This window comes from Excalfactoria chinensis, chromosome 23, assembly GCF_039878825.1.
Source record: "Excalfactoria chinensis isolate bCotChi1 chromosome 23, bCotChi1.hap2, whole genome shotgun sequence".
Classification (NCBI taxonomy): domain Eukaryota; kingdom Metazoa; phylum Chordata; class Aves; order Galliformes; family Phasianidae; genus Excalfactoria; species Excalfactoria chinensis.
The window spans coordinates 3,626,683-3,642,516 of NC_092847.1; positions in this window are offsets into that span (position 1 = coordinate 3,626,683).

Here is a 15,834-nt window from a genome sequence, read left to right on the forward strand (position 1 = left end):
CGGCTGCTGCAGTGAGAACAAGAGAGGCCGCGGAGGAGAGGGAGGTGATCCGATATTAACAGGGGGGGCAATTAAGGACGCCGGGAATTAAAGACATCTGACACCTGTAAGTAAATTAACCCAAAGGCAATGCGCTGGTAGATGAATTTCTGCTACATGGGGAGTGACATATGGCCGGAGCAGCCCTGTGAGCAGACAAAGAGGTGGTTCCCTTTGTTATACAACCTTGCCTGTGTGCTAAAACCAATTAGGGCACATCATCCGTGCTGCTGGAGCTGATGGTGATGGCACGGGGGCTGGAAACGCTGACAGGTTTCAGGAGTCCCGAACTCCGCTCGTGCAAAGACAACACGCTGAGGTGTCATAAGGAGGAGTTGCTGGTAGTTGAGTCGACCCTGAAATGCGGATATGGGGAACACGGGGCTGGGTGGGAGATTCTGACTTGTGTGGCGTCATTCAGCGCCAATGAGCTTGGATGTGGCTGTGGGAAATTGGTTTGATGTGGAGTCTGGGGCAGCAGGAGCTTGAGTCCCTGTTATCCATTACCAGCCTGAGAACGAGAGATCTGGCTGAGATTTGTAGCAATTGTGGGGGAGCAGAAAAGCTGCTGACACCTCAGATCCATCAAAATCCCCCCTCCTCTTTTTTTTCCTGTGCTCCATGATAGGATAGAAATGGGAGCTCGGGGAGCGAGCTGTGCTGCTGTCACTCCCAGTCCCCAGGAGTTCTCGCACTGCGGCGTGCTGTGATGTTTGCAAGAACTTCGTGCAGCCTGAAGGAAAATCGGGGAATTTCAAAGGTGTTCCACTGGAAAAAGCACAGTGACACCAAATATCCCCTGGGCAGATGCCTTAGCAGGACGATCCCTCCAGCCAGCCTGGCTTTGTTGGGTCAGAAGGCCCAGTATTGTCCTTGGAGATCTTGTCTTGCTCCTGGAAAGCCACAAGGCTGGGCCGTGTTCCTGCCCCTGCCCAAGTGTGTTGTGCTCATCCACTTCGCCAGCATCTCTCCCACAAAGCACGGCTGCCTGGCTCTGACAGTGGGGCAGCCATCACCTGCCTGTGCATGTGCCTGGGAGGAACCATGCGTGGGACTGAGCTCTGGCTCCCACCATCTCAGCAGGAGTGAGATCTGGTCCTCGGAAATGTCATTTGCTAAACAACAAGTCATGATAAACACTTATTGTTATTCTCCCATTTTTTGTTTTCCTCCCCTCTCTGTGGGAGTAGATGCTATTGCTAAGTGACCGAACTCTCACTTGACCCTTGAAAATGCAAGAGTCATGTTTAATTCATGGCTTTTATTTATAGGTTTGGGGCTCCTCTGGTTGCTGTCCTGAGCTGTGCTCTCTCCAGGAACAGCCATCAGGACTGCGCTGCAGTGTCAGCTCCATTCACACTGATGAGGGCTTGGGAAAACAAGCAAACAAACACAAACAAATCAAGGGGAAAAAGAAGAAAAAGGGGAAGTTTTGCAGTCCAAAAGCATGGATGGATGTTTTCAGAGCAGCTGCAGCTCGCTGCCCACCCACCCACCATCATATCAGGGTTTTTCCTGCCCCCTTGCAAGGGGCAGACAACCAGAAGTTTTGTTTGTCACTTTGAGCTCTTCATGAGCCTTGTCATAAAAGGATGCTGCTGGGAGGGGAAACGCGCCGGGTCATGGTTTGGACCCACGGTTTTCCTCTCCCACTGCCCCTTTTCTTCTTAAAGAATAGGAAGGAATTATATCCCATCAGTGGCTTTTAAAAGCCAACCGAAAATGTCCTTTATTAAATTACCACCCTATTGATCTAGCAGTCATCCGAAAGGGGATTGATTGAGGACTTAAACAGACGCGCAGCCGGGCCAGACGCTCAATTAATGTGCATAAACGGGCAGGGAAGAAGCAATTTTCAGAGTAAGTCAAGCAAGAGATCAATCCTGTTTTGCCTCCTATGCCAAAGTTGCTTGTGTATTTATTTTTGCATTATTCCATCTTGGGGGCTTTTTGTCCCTCTTAAGATGAGCGTGTTGTTGAGAGGCAGCACTCAGAGCACAGCTCGGTGTGCTCAGCCATCGCTCCTTTCTGCAGGCCTTGGAGAGGATGCCTTGCCATGAGGGTTGGTGTCTTTCTTCCCAGTCTCCCTGAAGGCAGATGTAGTTCATCACCCTGTGATGAAGAACTCCTGCCTAATGCTTAGCCACCTCCTGTCCCACCAACCTCAGGCATCCCTTCTTGCTGCTGCTCCATGGAACAACATGGCTTTGTGCATCTCCTGCCTGAGCACAGAGCCCTCGTCCTGACCTGGCATCACTGCTGAGTCACTGCGGCAGGCAGCCTCTCCTTCTCTCAGCAGCAGGCAGGAGGAAACGTGCTCGGAGCTACAGCCATAATTAGCAGGAGCTCATTGCAAAGGCTGAGGCTGAGGGCTTTCCCTGTCTGTTACATCTCAAGAAGCCTGTCATTATGTGGATGGAGAAGCTTTATTCCTCTTTCACTTTGCACAGCAAGGGAGTTCCTTTCCCACGTAGGCTGTGCTGGTGGGAGGGCTGGGATGTGCTGAGGATGAGGGTGCCCTGGGGTTTGCTGGGGTTTGGGCTGGAGCTGCTTGGGGAGGGGGACAGGAGGAAGGGATGAGAGGAATCGTGGGGTGGGGGAGAGCTGGAGGGGTTTGCTCAGTTTGCAGTTGTTCAGTTCAGTGCTTTAGGAGCTAAAGCCAGGGATGGTGGGAGGGAGGAGGAGCACGACCCCTCTGACAGATCTTGGGAGCGGGGCCTTGGGGGTCCTGACCCATCTCCTCTCTCAGCCCATGAAACCCATTAGGAGCAACAGAGAGGAACTGAAGCCAGAGGCTCCTTTCCCCTCTCTCATCTTTGTGATGCCGTCACTTTTAAGGAGAATAAATTATTGAATGGGTGAAATCTTCTGTGCAGGGTAATAAAAATGAATCCTCAATTAGACAGCACCTGAATGGGGGCAGCTCCTGCTGAAGGCAGAGACCTCTCACCTCTTTTCCTTTGCTTTTTTAACCCGAGGTTGTTGTTTCTTCCCTGCCCAAGGTTGGCTGTGCTGGAAAGGATGTGCAACCCAGCAGCAGGGTCGTGTCAGCAGGAGGGATCTGGTGATCTCCTTTGGACCAAGAGCTGGTCAGCAATGAAAAGGAATTTGTGTTTGTTTGTTGTTCAATTTTTAATAGCTCTGCTCTTTGAGTTTCGGAGGCAACGTTTCATTTCAGCGCCTTCCTTTGCCCCTGGTAGTACAAGCTGTAATTTGATGTGCTCTGTGTTAATAAAGGAACGTTCCTTCTATTCTCTCTTGTTCCTCCTTGAGTTGCAACCCAATAAGTGGAGCACGTTGTTAACTGGCTGTGAGCATCAGGGTGTGCTTGGTTGCAATGGGGTGCATGGGGCAGGTGGGGGAGCCCCATAGCGTAGTGCTGGGCATAGGCAGAGAAGGAAGCACCAAGCAAAGCCACCACCACGAGCAAACCCCTCTGGTGGGCTCTCCCTGGGGTGTTGAGGTCTCCCAGCTGCTCCTATGATGGAAAACAACCAAAATGCTTTCCTTCCTGAGGACAGGTCACTGGAACTCAGATAGAGCATCACCACAGCTGTAAATGGCTGCAAACTCGGGGGGCTGGGGAAGCAGTGATTTATATGTACGGTCGGGATTTTATTTGCATTTTAAATCACACTCTTCGGCTAAACTAATGGACCCCCTATTTATAGATGACTTCAACATAAAGTGACTGCTAATTACTACAATTAATATAGCGTTAAAGGCTTGCCAGCCAACTCCACTGCAACTTGTATCGCCTACTCATTTTCAATTAAGGCACACTGACAAGTAAAATACGCAGTTATTAAGAGCAGAGCCCTGTTGTGTAATTACATTTTTCTAAGGTCATTTATCTCCTGCAATATACATTTGTGTGCCCAGTGGCTGCAGTGGGGCACTTTGGAGGGGCAGCCCATGGGAGGGGTGGTGGTAACATCAGGGAGGGCCAGTGAGGTGAGAGGGGATTATGGACAATGCTAATAATGAGGCTGAAACCTCTCACTAAGCCTCTGTATGTTAACTCAAGCCCCCAGCAGCATAACCCTGAGCCATCCTCTCCCTGGGCTCAAACTTTTCTTGTCTGATGCCCTGTGCATTTTTTGGGTGCCTGTTGGTAAAGATGCTCCCAGGCATGGAGAGGACAAAGGGAGGACAGCTGCTCTGTAAAGCAAAAGGCAAATCAAATGAAGAGAAGCAGGTATAAGGAGAGGCTCAACTGCAAGCAAGCGCACCAACACCTGGAGCAGAGAAGGAGCATCAGCTCCCAACCGCCTGCAGCAGCAGCTGGTGAAATCATGCGCAAAACACGGCAGCGTTAAGGGACGCGTGGCAACAAGGTGTAGTGCTGTGACTGTAATAAAGACAGACATGGGCCTTTAACACGTTCAGGCTGATGCTTTGATTGACTGTCTGAGAGTCTGTGCTGGTGAAGCAGCTGAAGCCCGTCCACTCCTCCAGGGCTTGGGCACCCAGCGTGGCCCTACGCACTGAGCAGCACTAAACCTGGGGAGGTTCCTAGGAAGAGATGCCTTCTGCCCACTAAATTACCAGCTCTGCTCTCTCTGCTCACCCCAGAGATCAGATCCGTGCCTCGATGCCATGAAAACTTCCCAGCATTGAAGGCTGAAAGAGATGAATGAGCAATTTGCCAAGAAATTATCCTCTGGGTTCCCTCCTCTCTCCACTCTGCTTAATTGGGTGAGCTCAGGGTGGCTTTAATTGCCGTGTGCAATGCACAACTTCAACCCCTCCTCTGAGTTTTTGTCTCCTTTCCTCCTCCTCCCCATGCTTCCCAGCACCATTTATCTTCCCCCTCCTACAGCACCTCCCCTTCATTTTTCCCCAGTCTCTTTTGGAAATGGTGACACGCCAAAGCACAAAGCCAGGAGGAGGCTCCTTTATCCCTGATCCTGTTCCTTGTTTCCATGGGGTTGGAGACCACACTGGGTCCGTGGTCATCCTGTTTGCATACAGCAGCTGTGGTGTGAGCCTTACACCCACCCCATTTCTCTTGGTTTTTGCTTGGCCTCATCCCAGAGTAAGCGTTCCTGGGTTCTATTAGCAGTGCTGTGAATCACAAGCAGGGTGGTGTGCTCCCAAAGGGGCGCCTGGTACCCAAGGGTGGTCCCACAAATGGCTCTGAGAGGTTCTCAGAGGGGCCACAAGAGGGGGGAAATGGAGAGGGATGTTCAAAGCGCCCACCTCCCCCCGCCTTGGGGTATTCCATCTATTGCCAATGTCTCCCTCCTCTCTCCCATATCCCAGAAGAGCTCTGTGGTGCATTTCACGTCAGTGGCTGAATTTTATTTCCATGTCTCATGAAAGCACGAGAGAATGCATAAACCCAGCCCTCTCCTTGGCCAGCAACGACAGATTTGTGGCTCAGTTGTGGTCCCCAAGGACACAGCACAGGCACGCACAGCGCTATGATGAATGAGGGATAATTTAAAATGGCACCCGCCGTCCAAATTCTGTTTGTAATAAATACATGAACCAGTTAAAAATAAATTGATTAGCCAAGGATATCCTCTTAACACTCTTTAAACTCTAACATCTGTTTGTAATAAATAATTCAGGCGGTAGGTATTAATGAGGAGGCCAGGCACTCCGGGAGGGGAGGCTGCTCAGAAGCTCTGCAGGGATGCAGCGCTGGCAAGAAGCACGAGATGGAGAAGCCCAGTCCTGCACGCAGCCCATTGCATAGTGGAGAAGCTGCAAAATGAGGTGCATGCAAGGGCTGTGCTGGGGGTGCACCATCCAGCTGCATGCTCACATCCTGTGCATGGTGGAACCGGCAGCCTTGCTGTGTTCCCGTAAGTTTAGCTGCATGTGCAGCCAAACGTAGACATGACACTATGGACCTGTTGCAAGTGGTGCATGCACACCGTGACCTTTATGGACCATTTGTGTTCCTCCAGCAGCATCGCTCTGTCTGCTAAGAGTGCGAATCCTCCAGCATGGATACACCAAGAGGGACTGTCCAGCTCGCAGCATAGCCAGTTCTGAACTCATCCTGCAGGTAGGAATGGGACTATGCAGGAGATAAATACCAAAGCACCAGCCCAGGTGAGGAGCTGTGCATGGGGGGGCAGTGATGGGGTGTCTGGTACAGTCCTTCCTGCTGCAGCTCTATCAGGGAGGTGGTCAGAGGGACTGTGAGGACAGGAGGGGACTGGATGTTTGTGGTTGTCATCTTGTGTCTCCAGCTGCAAGGACAGTCCCTAACTCAGCTCCAAGTCTGCACCTGCGAGCACCGCTCCCTGCTGCTCCATCCACTGCCGAAGCAGCTCACAGTGCACCTGAGGCCATGCTGAGGTGCTCTTCCCATTAATCACCCCCTCCGATTGGTGTCTGCTGAGGAATTAAATCCATTTGTCATTGCTGCTCTGTTCCCACCCACCCCTATCCTATCGCTCTTGCCTTGCAGAGCTGGCGGCTCGCGGCTGCCCCAACACTGTGCCTCCATGGCCTGGGGCACCACGGGGCCACTCCTGTTTCCATCAGCTCACAGAGATCCCAGGTGTGCCTGGATGGACCCTCTGTCTCACTTCTCTGCAGCCCCATCACAAGCTGGGGCTTCTCTGACATGGCCACAGGTGAGGCTCACAGGTACCAGAGCCCCAGTGAAACGTCCCCCTGGGGAGAACCCATTGACTCCACCAAATGCAAAGCCTCTACCATCCTCCCTTTCCCCCAACGACCAGCAGCATTTTGGCTGAGTTGCTCTGAGCAGCTCAGCTCCTTGCAGCACCAGGAATGCTGCTGGTAGAGCAACAGGTTCATCCCATCCCTCCCCCATCCCCAGCACAGCACTGCCTCCACACGCTCCCTAAAACTCACTCTGGCTGCCAGCACAGCCCCTGGGAGCATTCCCCTGGCAGCAAGCAGGAGCTGCTCATTAATTAGCCTCCCGTTCCTCCCGAGCATCCCCTGCAATAACACGCAGCTCCTGCTTTTTAACTACCTACAAGTAATCACTCAGCCTCCAATAAAGAGAGAAGGAACAAGCCCCTGGTTGTGCTGTTAGCAATCATTTTCCTGGCTGTTAACCTGCTCCTGTGCTCTTGTTTTTCCCTGAGTAGCCCCAGTTGTGGTGGGGAAAACAGCAGCACCAGCCCTACCACCCTCAGCCCCATGCTTACAGGGTGCTGTGCCCATCCCAGCCTCTCCTGCTTGTCCCCTGTGCTGGTTTAAGTGTATGGAGGATGCACCCCTATAGTGCAAGCCTTCCCCTGCTGGGTGCTTGTCTGTTGTGGCACTTTGTGGCTGTAGGAAGTTTGGGATTTAAGTGAGCTGCAGGAATGGTAGCAGGGAAAGGCATAGGGGGCAAGACAGGGAAAGGGGGAATAGATTCAAGGCTACACATGTGCAAGAAAACAGGAGAAAATGTGAATGACCGTAACTGGGGGGTTTGTGTTCATCCTAGCAGCCCTGTGTCAGCCTTGGGAAGGCAGGTTCTGCCCCTCAGCACCTTCTGGCAGCAGTGAAATACGGTCCTGTCTGAGACGTCAGCCTTGCTGGGCTGTTCCTGAGGAGCTGCCTGTTTTCTTCTCTTGTTGCCCGTAAATCCCCGACACGCTTAAAGCCTTTCTGCTGATAGGGAGCCTAACGCTGAGCCCTGAATAAACCTGCTGAAACTCTCTGGCTTAGCATGCCGAATGTAATGTTCTTAGCCAGCCTCATCATGGCAAATCTCCATATTTCTCGGGGATAAACACTCACCTCTCCTCCCTCTGTCTTTTGCTTTATGACCGAGTTCCCACTGTAATTGCTGCAGGGATGCCCCCATTCCCTGCTCCTTGCCAGGATGACGATGCTGTCTGCTCCCCAGCCCCTGTCTCAGTGCAGTGCATGACTGGGTGAGGGAGGAAAGAGGTTGGGGAGCTGATGGGAGGAGGAGAGAGTCAGTCAGAGATGGTTCCTAAGGCACCGGGGGGAAATGAGGATGTAGATCACCAGAATTGGCTGGGGACAGGCTATAAAACAAAAATAAAAAGGTATTATAATTTATGATGCACAGTAAAAATATCCTAGGAACTGGGTTATGAAGAATAATTCATTCTCTCGCCAACTCCACGTATTTTTAAAGATGATAAATGGCATTATGTGTCTTGCTGGTATCTGCGAGGGCTGGAACATTCAGCCCTGTCCACGTCCCCCAGCAGCACACAGTAACCCCCACCATGCAACACTGCAGGAGCCCAGCATCCTCTTGGCTCCGCTTTGCAGCCCATCTCAAGCAGCTTTTGCCCTCTGCCTATTGCCTGAGCACCTCAGGATGCTGCAGCAGAGCTGGAGAGAGGGACCCCTGGGTTGCAGTTCCATGCAGGGTGTGTGGCTCAGGGGATGGGAGAAATTCCTTTAGGGATGGAGCAGCTTGGGTGCACGCTGGGCTGACCCCTTACGCTGGCCCTGCTGGAGGAGCTGGGCTTCACCCAGCTGAGTGCTGCAGAGCGCTGTATAAATGGGGATTAGTTGTTCACAAGGTGGATTTGAAGAGTTAGGAAAGGAGAATGGAGCCAAAACTTTCTTTAAACCTGCACAGAGCTTTGGCATCTTTCCCCTCCCCTCTGCACAAAGCCAGCCCGCTGGGTTTCTTCTTTGATGAGAGCCCTTGATGCCTCCGTGCCTCCAGGCACTGAATAAAAGGCTTTAATTACCCACTGCCAGGCACGGCGGTGCTGCTGACAGCGGGGAGATGCCTCCTGCCCACACCTCGGGAAGGAAAAGCTTCCTGCAGGAGCCGCCGCTCCCCGTTTGTGGCTCCTCCAGCCCAGAGTGCAGGATTTGCTCCCAGGGAAGGATGCTTACCTTCGTGCTGCATTGCCTCCTGCATCTCCATGGATGGGTTAGGGGCAGGACAAAGTGTAATGGAGCATGCACCACTCAGTTACATCACCCCAGTGCCCAGGCTTAGGGAGCAGTGAGTTGCGTGTGGCAGCGAATACACCAGGGCTTGGAGACCCCCATCTATAGCCAATATTTGCATTAAGAGTGAGATAACAAGCCTGAATTTTGTTACTTCAGCCAAGTGATGCAAAGGGCACGAGCTGTGAGTTGCCAGCTGGCCAATCACACCCATTGGATGGGCAGCAAGGTGAGTGTTGGTGGTGCCTGGGAGCTCCAGCTCCAGCCCTGCTGCTGCTGCGGTCCCAAACTCACAGGCTGAGCGAAGGCATCTGCTCCAAGCAGCCAATCCTACAGGGAACCTGCTGCTTCCCAGCACCTGCTCCCTGCCCAGTCCCCTCCTCTGCATATACAAAACCCATTAAGCACAGACAAGCCTCAAGTATTCCCCAAATGAGTCATTAACCAGGTCCTGGTAACAGGTGTTCCTTTAAAAAGCCCTCTGAAGCCTTCAGAAACAAGGGGAGCGGGAGTGCTTGGCTTTCATCACGCACCAAAAGCAGATTTATTTCCGCAGCAGGATGGCAGGCTGCCGCGACCGATAAAAGCACGCGGTGCCGCCGGGAGGTGCGTTCAGCCCCAGCTGCAGCGGGACCGCGTGCCCAGCGCTGCCTTCCCCACTTGTAATTTCTTAATCTGGTTTGGAATATTTTATTACTCCCGGCTCTCATCTGCTTTTTGTTCGGCGCGGCTCTGCTCGTTGCCTCCTCCCTCCTTGCTCCAATTAAATTATGCGCTGCAACCGATTGCTTTCAGCCGGGGCTGCTCCACCTTCTGCTCTCGGCACGCGATGCTGGGCGGCGTGGCTGAGTGCTCCCAACAGGAAGCAGTGCTGCTTCCTCCGGGCCGCGGTCCCTTATAGGGATGCTCTTTGCATGCATTTAAAGCCAGGAGCGCTGTGGTGCTGCGCATGCATCCCTGCATCCCGGTACCTGCTCTGCTGGATACCAGCACACACTTCTGTGCTTCCTGTGCCCGAGCTCAGCCCTGCCAAAGGAGCAATGTGGGATTCCAAGAGTAGAATTGATGTTTTCTACGAGGATCTGCTCTTTCTCTGTGTTTTCTACTGAAGAAGTCCTTATTTCCAGGCAAGTGATGGATGTGACAGCAGGACCCCCCCACCCCCCTCACTGCTCAGCTCTGCCTTCCCTGCCCCAAGGTTTTCGTGTGCCTTTGTCCATCTGTTCTCCTGCGGGCACTGCTGGGGGCAGCCCGTGATGCTGCAGTGCTGGGGCTCAGCCATCCATCGGGTGCTCAGGGCTGTGGCACACAGCACCATGGGCTGAGTGGTGCTGGCACTGAATGCACGTTGCAGCAATGCCTGAGAAACCGCTGCTGTGAGGACAGGGTTAGGAAGAGCAGGTGGAGAGGGGATTCTCGAGAAGAATTGAGGGATTCATCCCTCTGCAAGGAGCTGGTGGAACCGAGCTGTGCCCTGAGCCATTTGAGGCTGTGCTGGACCCATGGGAGCTGCCCCCTCCCGCCCCTGCCAGCCCTGTTTCTCTCAGCTCAGCTTTGTTTCCACTTGGCTTCTCTCTTTGTTTACGTGCACGTCGATGTTCCCATCGATTTATTGACGGCCGCGCATCGCTCACAGCCCCGCTCGCTCCGGCTGCATGGAGCGCAGTGTTCCCATGCAGCTGATGCTGGAGAAGCCCTTGTGAGCACCTCTGCAGCATCTCCTTCCTCCCATCACTGCCCATGGGTGCAGCCATTTAAAAACCACGGGGCTGGAAGCTATGGAAGTTATTAAGGAGTCACCCAAACCCACCCATCTCCTGCAGCGCATCAGCCAGGGCCTGACCCAGCTCTGAGTGCTCCCTTCCAGGGGCTGTGGAGGATCTCAGGTGCACGGAGAGCAGCTGAACTCCATGTTTACAGCAGCAGAGGGAGGGAGGAGGTGGGGGATTTTGTGCTGCACTCATTGGTCTGGGGGAGAGATTGCATCTCTGCAACCTGGGCAGCAATAAAAGGGGTGCAGCTGCTATCTGAAAACCAACACTAAAAAAACCTCACAGAGATTATAGGGGAAAATTCTACAGTTACACGGAATTGAATGTTAACTTTAGGAATGAGAGGAGGGCAGGCAGTGGGGATGCTTGGCAGCTGAGCGCCCACCCCTTCCCACCTCCTGATGGCTTCGCGGCCGCGGGGATGTGAGCACATGATTTCATTGTGCTGCCACCAATAGAACTGGTGTCTAAGGGATGGAGGGAGGATGGGAACAGGTCCTCTCAGTGATGGTTAAAGGGGAGTGAATAGCAAACAGAGGTGGTGTGTATTTGGCAAGACAAACGGCACCCAGAAAATATGCTCCTTGCAAACTTTGTGGGGATAAAAATGATTTAAAGCAGCCCTGTCAAGATAAAAATCATATCTATTCAAGGAAAACTCCTCACAAGTGTTATTAATAGTACCCAAGATTGTTACACTTGCAAGTGCCTTGAAATATTACATTTGCTTTTTGCTGTTGATGCTGCTCGGTTTCACTCCTGCAGGGCTCTCAGCCAAAGGGCACAACAAGGAGTCAGGCTACAGGGTTGCACAAAGCCTGGCTGCACCAGCATCCATGGGGGCAGCATTTCAAGGTGCATTTCTCCACCACAAGCTCAGAATGGGAGCATCACCCTGCACTGCTGTTGTGCTGAAGGCAGGAGGGAGCAGTTGGTGCTGGTGGATCCCTGCACTGAGCTCATGTTTGTGCCCCATAACCAGAAGCGTGATCAGGTGAGGCTTCAGCAACGCTGCCTTGCATGTGTCCCTCGGGAAGCTTTGACTGCGAGATTAAAGGCTTCTGTGGCATCACAGACCTCCTCCCTGGGTGTTTAATTACAGGCTGTAATCCACTTGTCTCCTAATCTTCTCTTCGCTCACATCAAGGCACCACTGGTCCCCATGGATAGGGCTATTTCCATCGAGAGATATCACTTTGGAATGAAGTCTCCTCCCTTCCCCTTCCCCTTCCCCTTTTCCTTTCCCTTTTTCTTTTCCCTTCTCCTTTCCCTTCCCTATATTTCTTTTTCCTTGCCCTCTCCCTTCCTCTTCCCCTTTTCCTTCCCCTTCCTCACCCCCTTCCCCTTCCTCTTCCTCTTTTACCCTTTTACCCTTCCTCTTTCATCCTCCTCAACCCAACCTCAGGGTTAGGAGGGAACATCCATCTCACCCTGCTCATTCCCTCTGCCCATCCTCAACCTCCATAGCTTTGCTATTTCTTTTGCTTTGCAGCCCCCCATCCGCTTCTCTTGCTCTCTCTGGGCTCTTTCCAAGCACTTGACATCTTTCAGCCTCATGAAGATTCATTTCGCTGCCTGGCCTGCAGGTACATTGGGAAGAATGGGGCTGCTGCTGTATTTTAAGCCGCCTGGTTTGAAAGCTGTGAAAGCAGAACGGAGGATTTAATGGCACGTTAAATATACGGCTGATTGTTAGGTCCAATTCTGATTCCAAGGCAAATATGGCCCTGGGAATTAAGGATGAAGATGAGTTTCACAACGAGGTAAATAAAAATTAGCTGATGTTGGTATAAATATACCTGCATATTAGAAACGGGAACGCGGCTTTGAAATACGCTCAATTAGAGAAGTGAGAGATGTTTGGTGCTTTTCTTTTTTATTATTAAAACCTTCATAAACATGGCAAAATTTCAATGCCTTACAAACAATAAAACCACCCCCTTCTCCAGCGCTGCCTCCGGAGCTTCACGGCTGCTGTGAGCTCCTCGCCTGCCTCAAAAGCACAGCCACAAAGTGCAGCATTACCCCCACTGTGGGTGGCTGGGACCCATGTCTATGGGGTGGTGACAAGGAGTGATGTCCTCAGGGCTGGTGGCTGGTCCCGTTGGGTCTTTTAACCTTTGGCTTTGGGAATGTTGGCTCTTGAAGGTGATGGAGTTGGTACCAAAAACCTGTCTCAGTTTTTGGTACCACAGTGGGAGCTGAGTCCTCCAAACGTGGTGCCAGGGTTTGGTTCAAGGCTCGGGCTCAAAGCGCTCAGTTCTCTCCATAAGAAATCCCTAACATGAAGCAGGAGGGGGGGAGAGAAAAAGACCCTGCTTGAGGCGAGGGTCACCTCTAATGGTTACAGAACTTTTTGCAAACACAAAACAACAAAGAAGCGAAACGCAGGGATAATTAAGGATGTAATTGTACACGGGCAACTGCTTAATTAAGCTTTTCCGCTTTAAATCTGACAGGATCCAAAGGGCGGCTGCCCATCTGTAGGGCCATCTGTGGTGCCGGCGGGGCAGGTGATGGAGCAGAGTCTGGAGGTGATGACTGGAGCATGGAGCTGCCCCAGCTCCCAGCCCTGCAGCACCTGGTGGTGAGAACAAGCAGAGAGCAAACACTGCTGAGCAGGAGAAAATGGGAGGGGGGGCACCAAACCCAACCCCCTTCTTTTGCATATTCAAATGAAGTCGTAATGTTGCTAGGGATGTGATTCAGCTTGAGAACATGTTGTTTGTATTGATTTATCCCCACAGCCCTCAAGACTTCTTGAAAACAATAAGCGTTGACGCTGCCAAAGCTGGAGCTCAGTGCTGGTACTGCATAATGGAAATGGCACGTGTTGGCTCTGCTTCGCCAGTGTGATGCACTGAAGGAAGCACCCTTGCAGCCTGCACCCTGCCCAGCACCTTCAGGTCACCCTGCAGCCTGCATGGTGCGTGGCCATGGCACGGCATGCCTGCAAACCCCAACCCGTGCTCACGCTACCCCACTCAGTGCAGGATCTGGCTGTGGCTATGGCCGGCACTGCTGCCTTTTCTCTCCCATATAGTAGTTAAATTAACTACTGAGGCTGCGCCAGGGACACGCTGCACTGGGACAGGCCGTCAGGTTGGGTGTTCTGGCACAAGGTTTTGGGGTGGCATTTTAGAGCTGAGCTGTGCTCCAGCACTCAGCTTTAATTACACACCCTGCTCGGTGCCGTCCCAGCCCGCAGCGCTGTCGGCAGAGCCATCGCTCATCTCGCCCAGGTTCGCTGCGTCCCCCTCTCGCTCCGGCTCTTATCTCCCTGTTTATGGCTGTAAATTACTGAAGTCAGAAAGGCTGACTCAGCAACGGAGGCTGGAGGAAATTTCTGCCCATCCATCAAAGTGACGAGTCTCACTCCCGTCTGCGCTCGGCGTGAGCCGTGTCACCTTGCGGCACTGGTGGTGACACACACGCCTTGTGCCTGTCCCACCTGCTCAGAACAGAGCGTGAGCATGGCAACAGGGCAGGCAGCAGGTGCCAGATCCCAGTGTGCTCTGTAGGACGCCGGGTGTGATGGATCTGGGCAGGTGACGATCCCTGTCTGTGCCATGGGCCACCAGCAGTGATGGGATGGTGAGCTGGAGTCACTGTGTTATCTAAACAAGGATGTATCTGTTTGCACAGGGAGCTCTGATGGAGCATCCTGCACGACTTGTTTCAGGGCTGCCCAGTGCCTGGAGGTACCCATTTGCCTGCAGAGATGGGGCTTGTCCCCAGCCCACCCCTGTGGCCTTCCCATCCCCACGGTGGAATTGCCACGGTGGCTGAGCACCCAGGGAGGGGAAAGCTTTGTTTGTGTATTTATCCCTCATTAATTTATCGAAGTGGCACGGGAACCTGCTAATGAAGTCTCGAAGATGGATTATGGCTGGGTTGTGTTACATGGGACTTGTAGGATAGTTAATTACCTTGGGAAGCTAGAATGCAATGAATACTTCATAAAGCCAAAGCCAACAGTGAATTATTCATTATGCATTTATCAGGGGTGGCTATCATAAACCCTCCGGGGCCAGGGGCTGTACATGGGCTCTCCTTCCTGGCTCTCAGCAGACACAGACACCAAGTTTCTCCCTGGCTGAGATCCATCCCAATCTCTGAGTCATGCTGATGGAGTGAACCCTGGGGGAAAGGAGCCACGAGATGGAAAACTCACCAGACCGTGGGCAGAAGGAAGGACCGGACTGCCTTTAAATACCGCTGCAGTGCGTGGCTGGATGGTGATGGAGCAGCGATGGGGCTGTCACATCCCGGCTGCTGCAAGAAATAGGCTTTGCTGCCATCTACCTCTGCTGGGCTCCCCCGCAGCTGGCTCAGCTCCGTGGGGACGCTCTGCTCTGGGGGCTGCCCCACAGCTCCTGGGAGCCCCAACTCCTCCTGACTGGGGACTGAAGTCTGGATGGAGTCCCGTAATGGCAGCACTTGGGCTTCCATCTCGCTGCCCCTACCCTACTGCTGTTTTGCAGCCACCAGCAGCACCGAGTTCAGGCCGCCTCCCCCCCCACCTCATCCTACATCAATTTGTAGTTCCGTGTTATCCCCTGAAATCCGTGCTGATGTTCTCCGCACCTTAAGGAATATTTAACCACCTGTTCAATTATTTATCCCTCCCAGGTTCCGTGCACCCGGGGCGGCTCGAAGGGCTCCTGGAGAATTAACGAGAGCCATAAATCAAAGAGACGTTTGAGAAATTTCCCATTGCTCGTGCTGATGGCGGCCTGGCTCCTGAAATGCCACTCACAGGTTGGGAGCCGGGCGCTGCCACTTGCTGCTATTACTTGTTTAGGAGCTTGTTAGGTTTAGAAGTTAAATACACTCCAGGAAATGGATGCGATACGCCAACGGCTGGAATTGGGTGGCTGCCACCCTCTAACGCTGCTGCTCACAGTGCGGGTTTTCAGGCTCTGCAAAGCACTGACATGCAGTCAGTCTGAGGGTGACAGCAGCTGAGAGAAGCTGGTGGGTGGCTGCGCTGCGGGACAAGGGGACAGCAGCATTCCTGGCTGCAACGTATTTGGGTCTGAGTGGATCTGGAGGTCGATGCTTGCTCCTGCAGTTCCCAAACCACAGTGATTTGGGCTGACTGCAGCCCAACCTTTATGCTCCTACTGCAACATCTTGGTGAGGCTTTGCATGG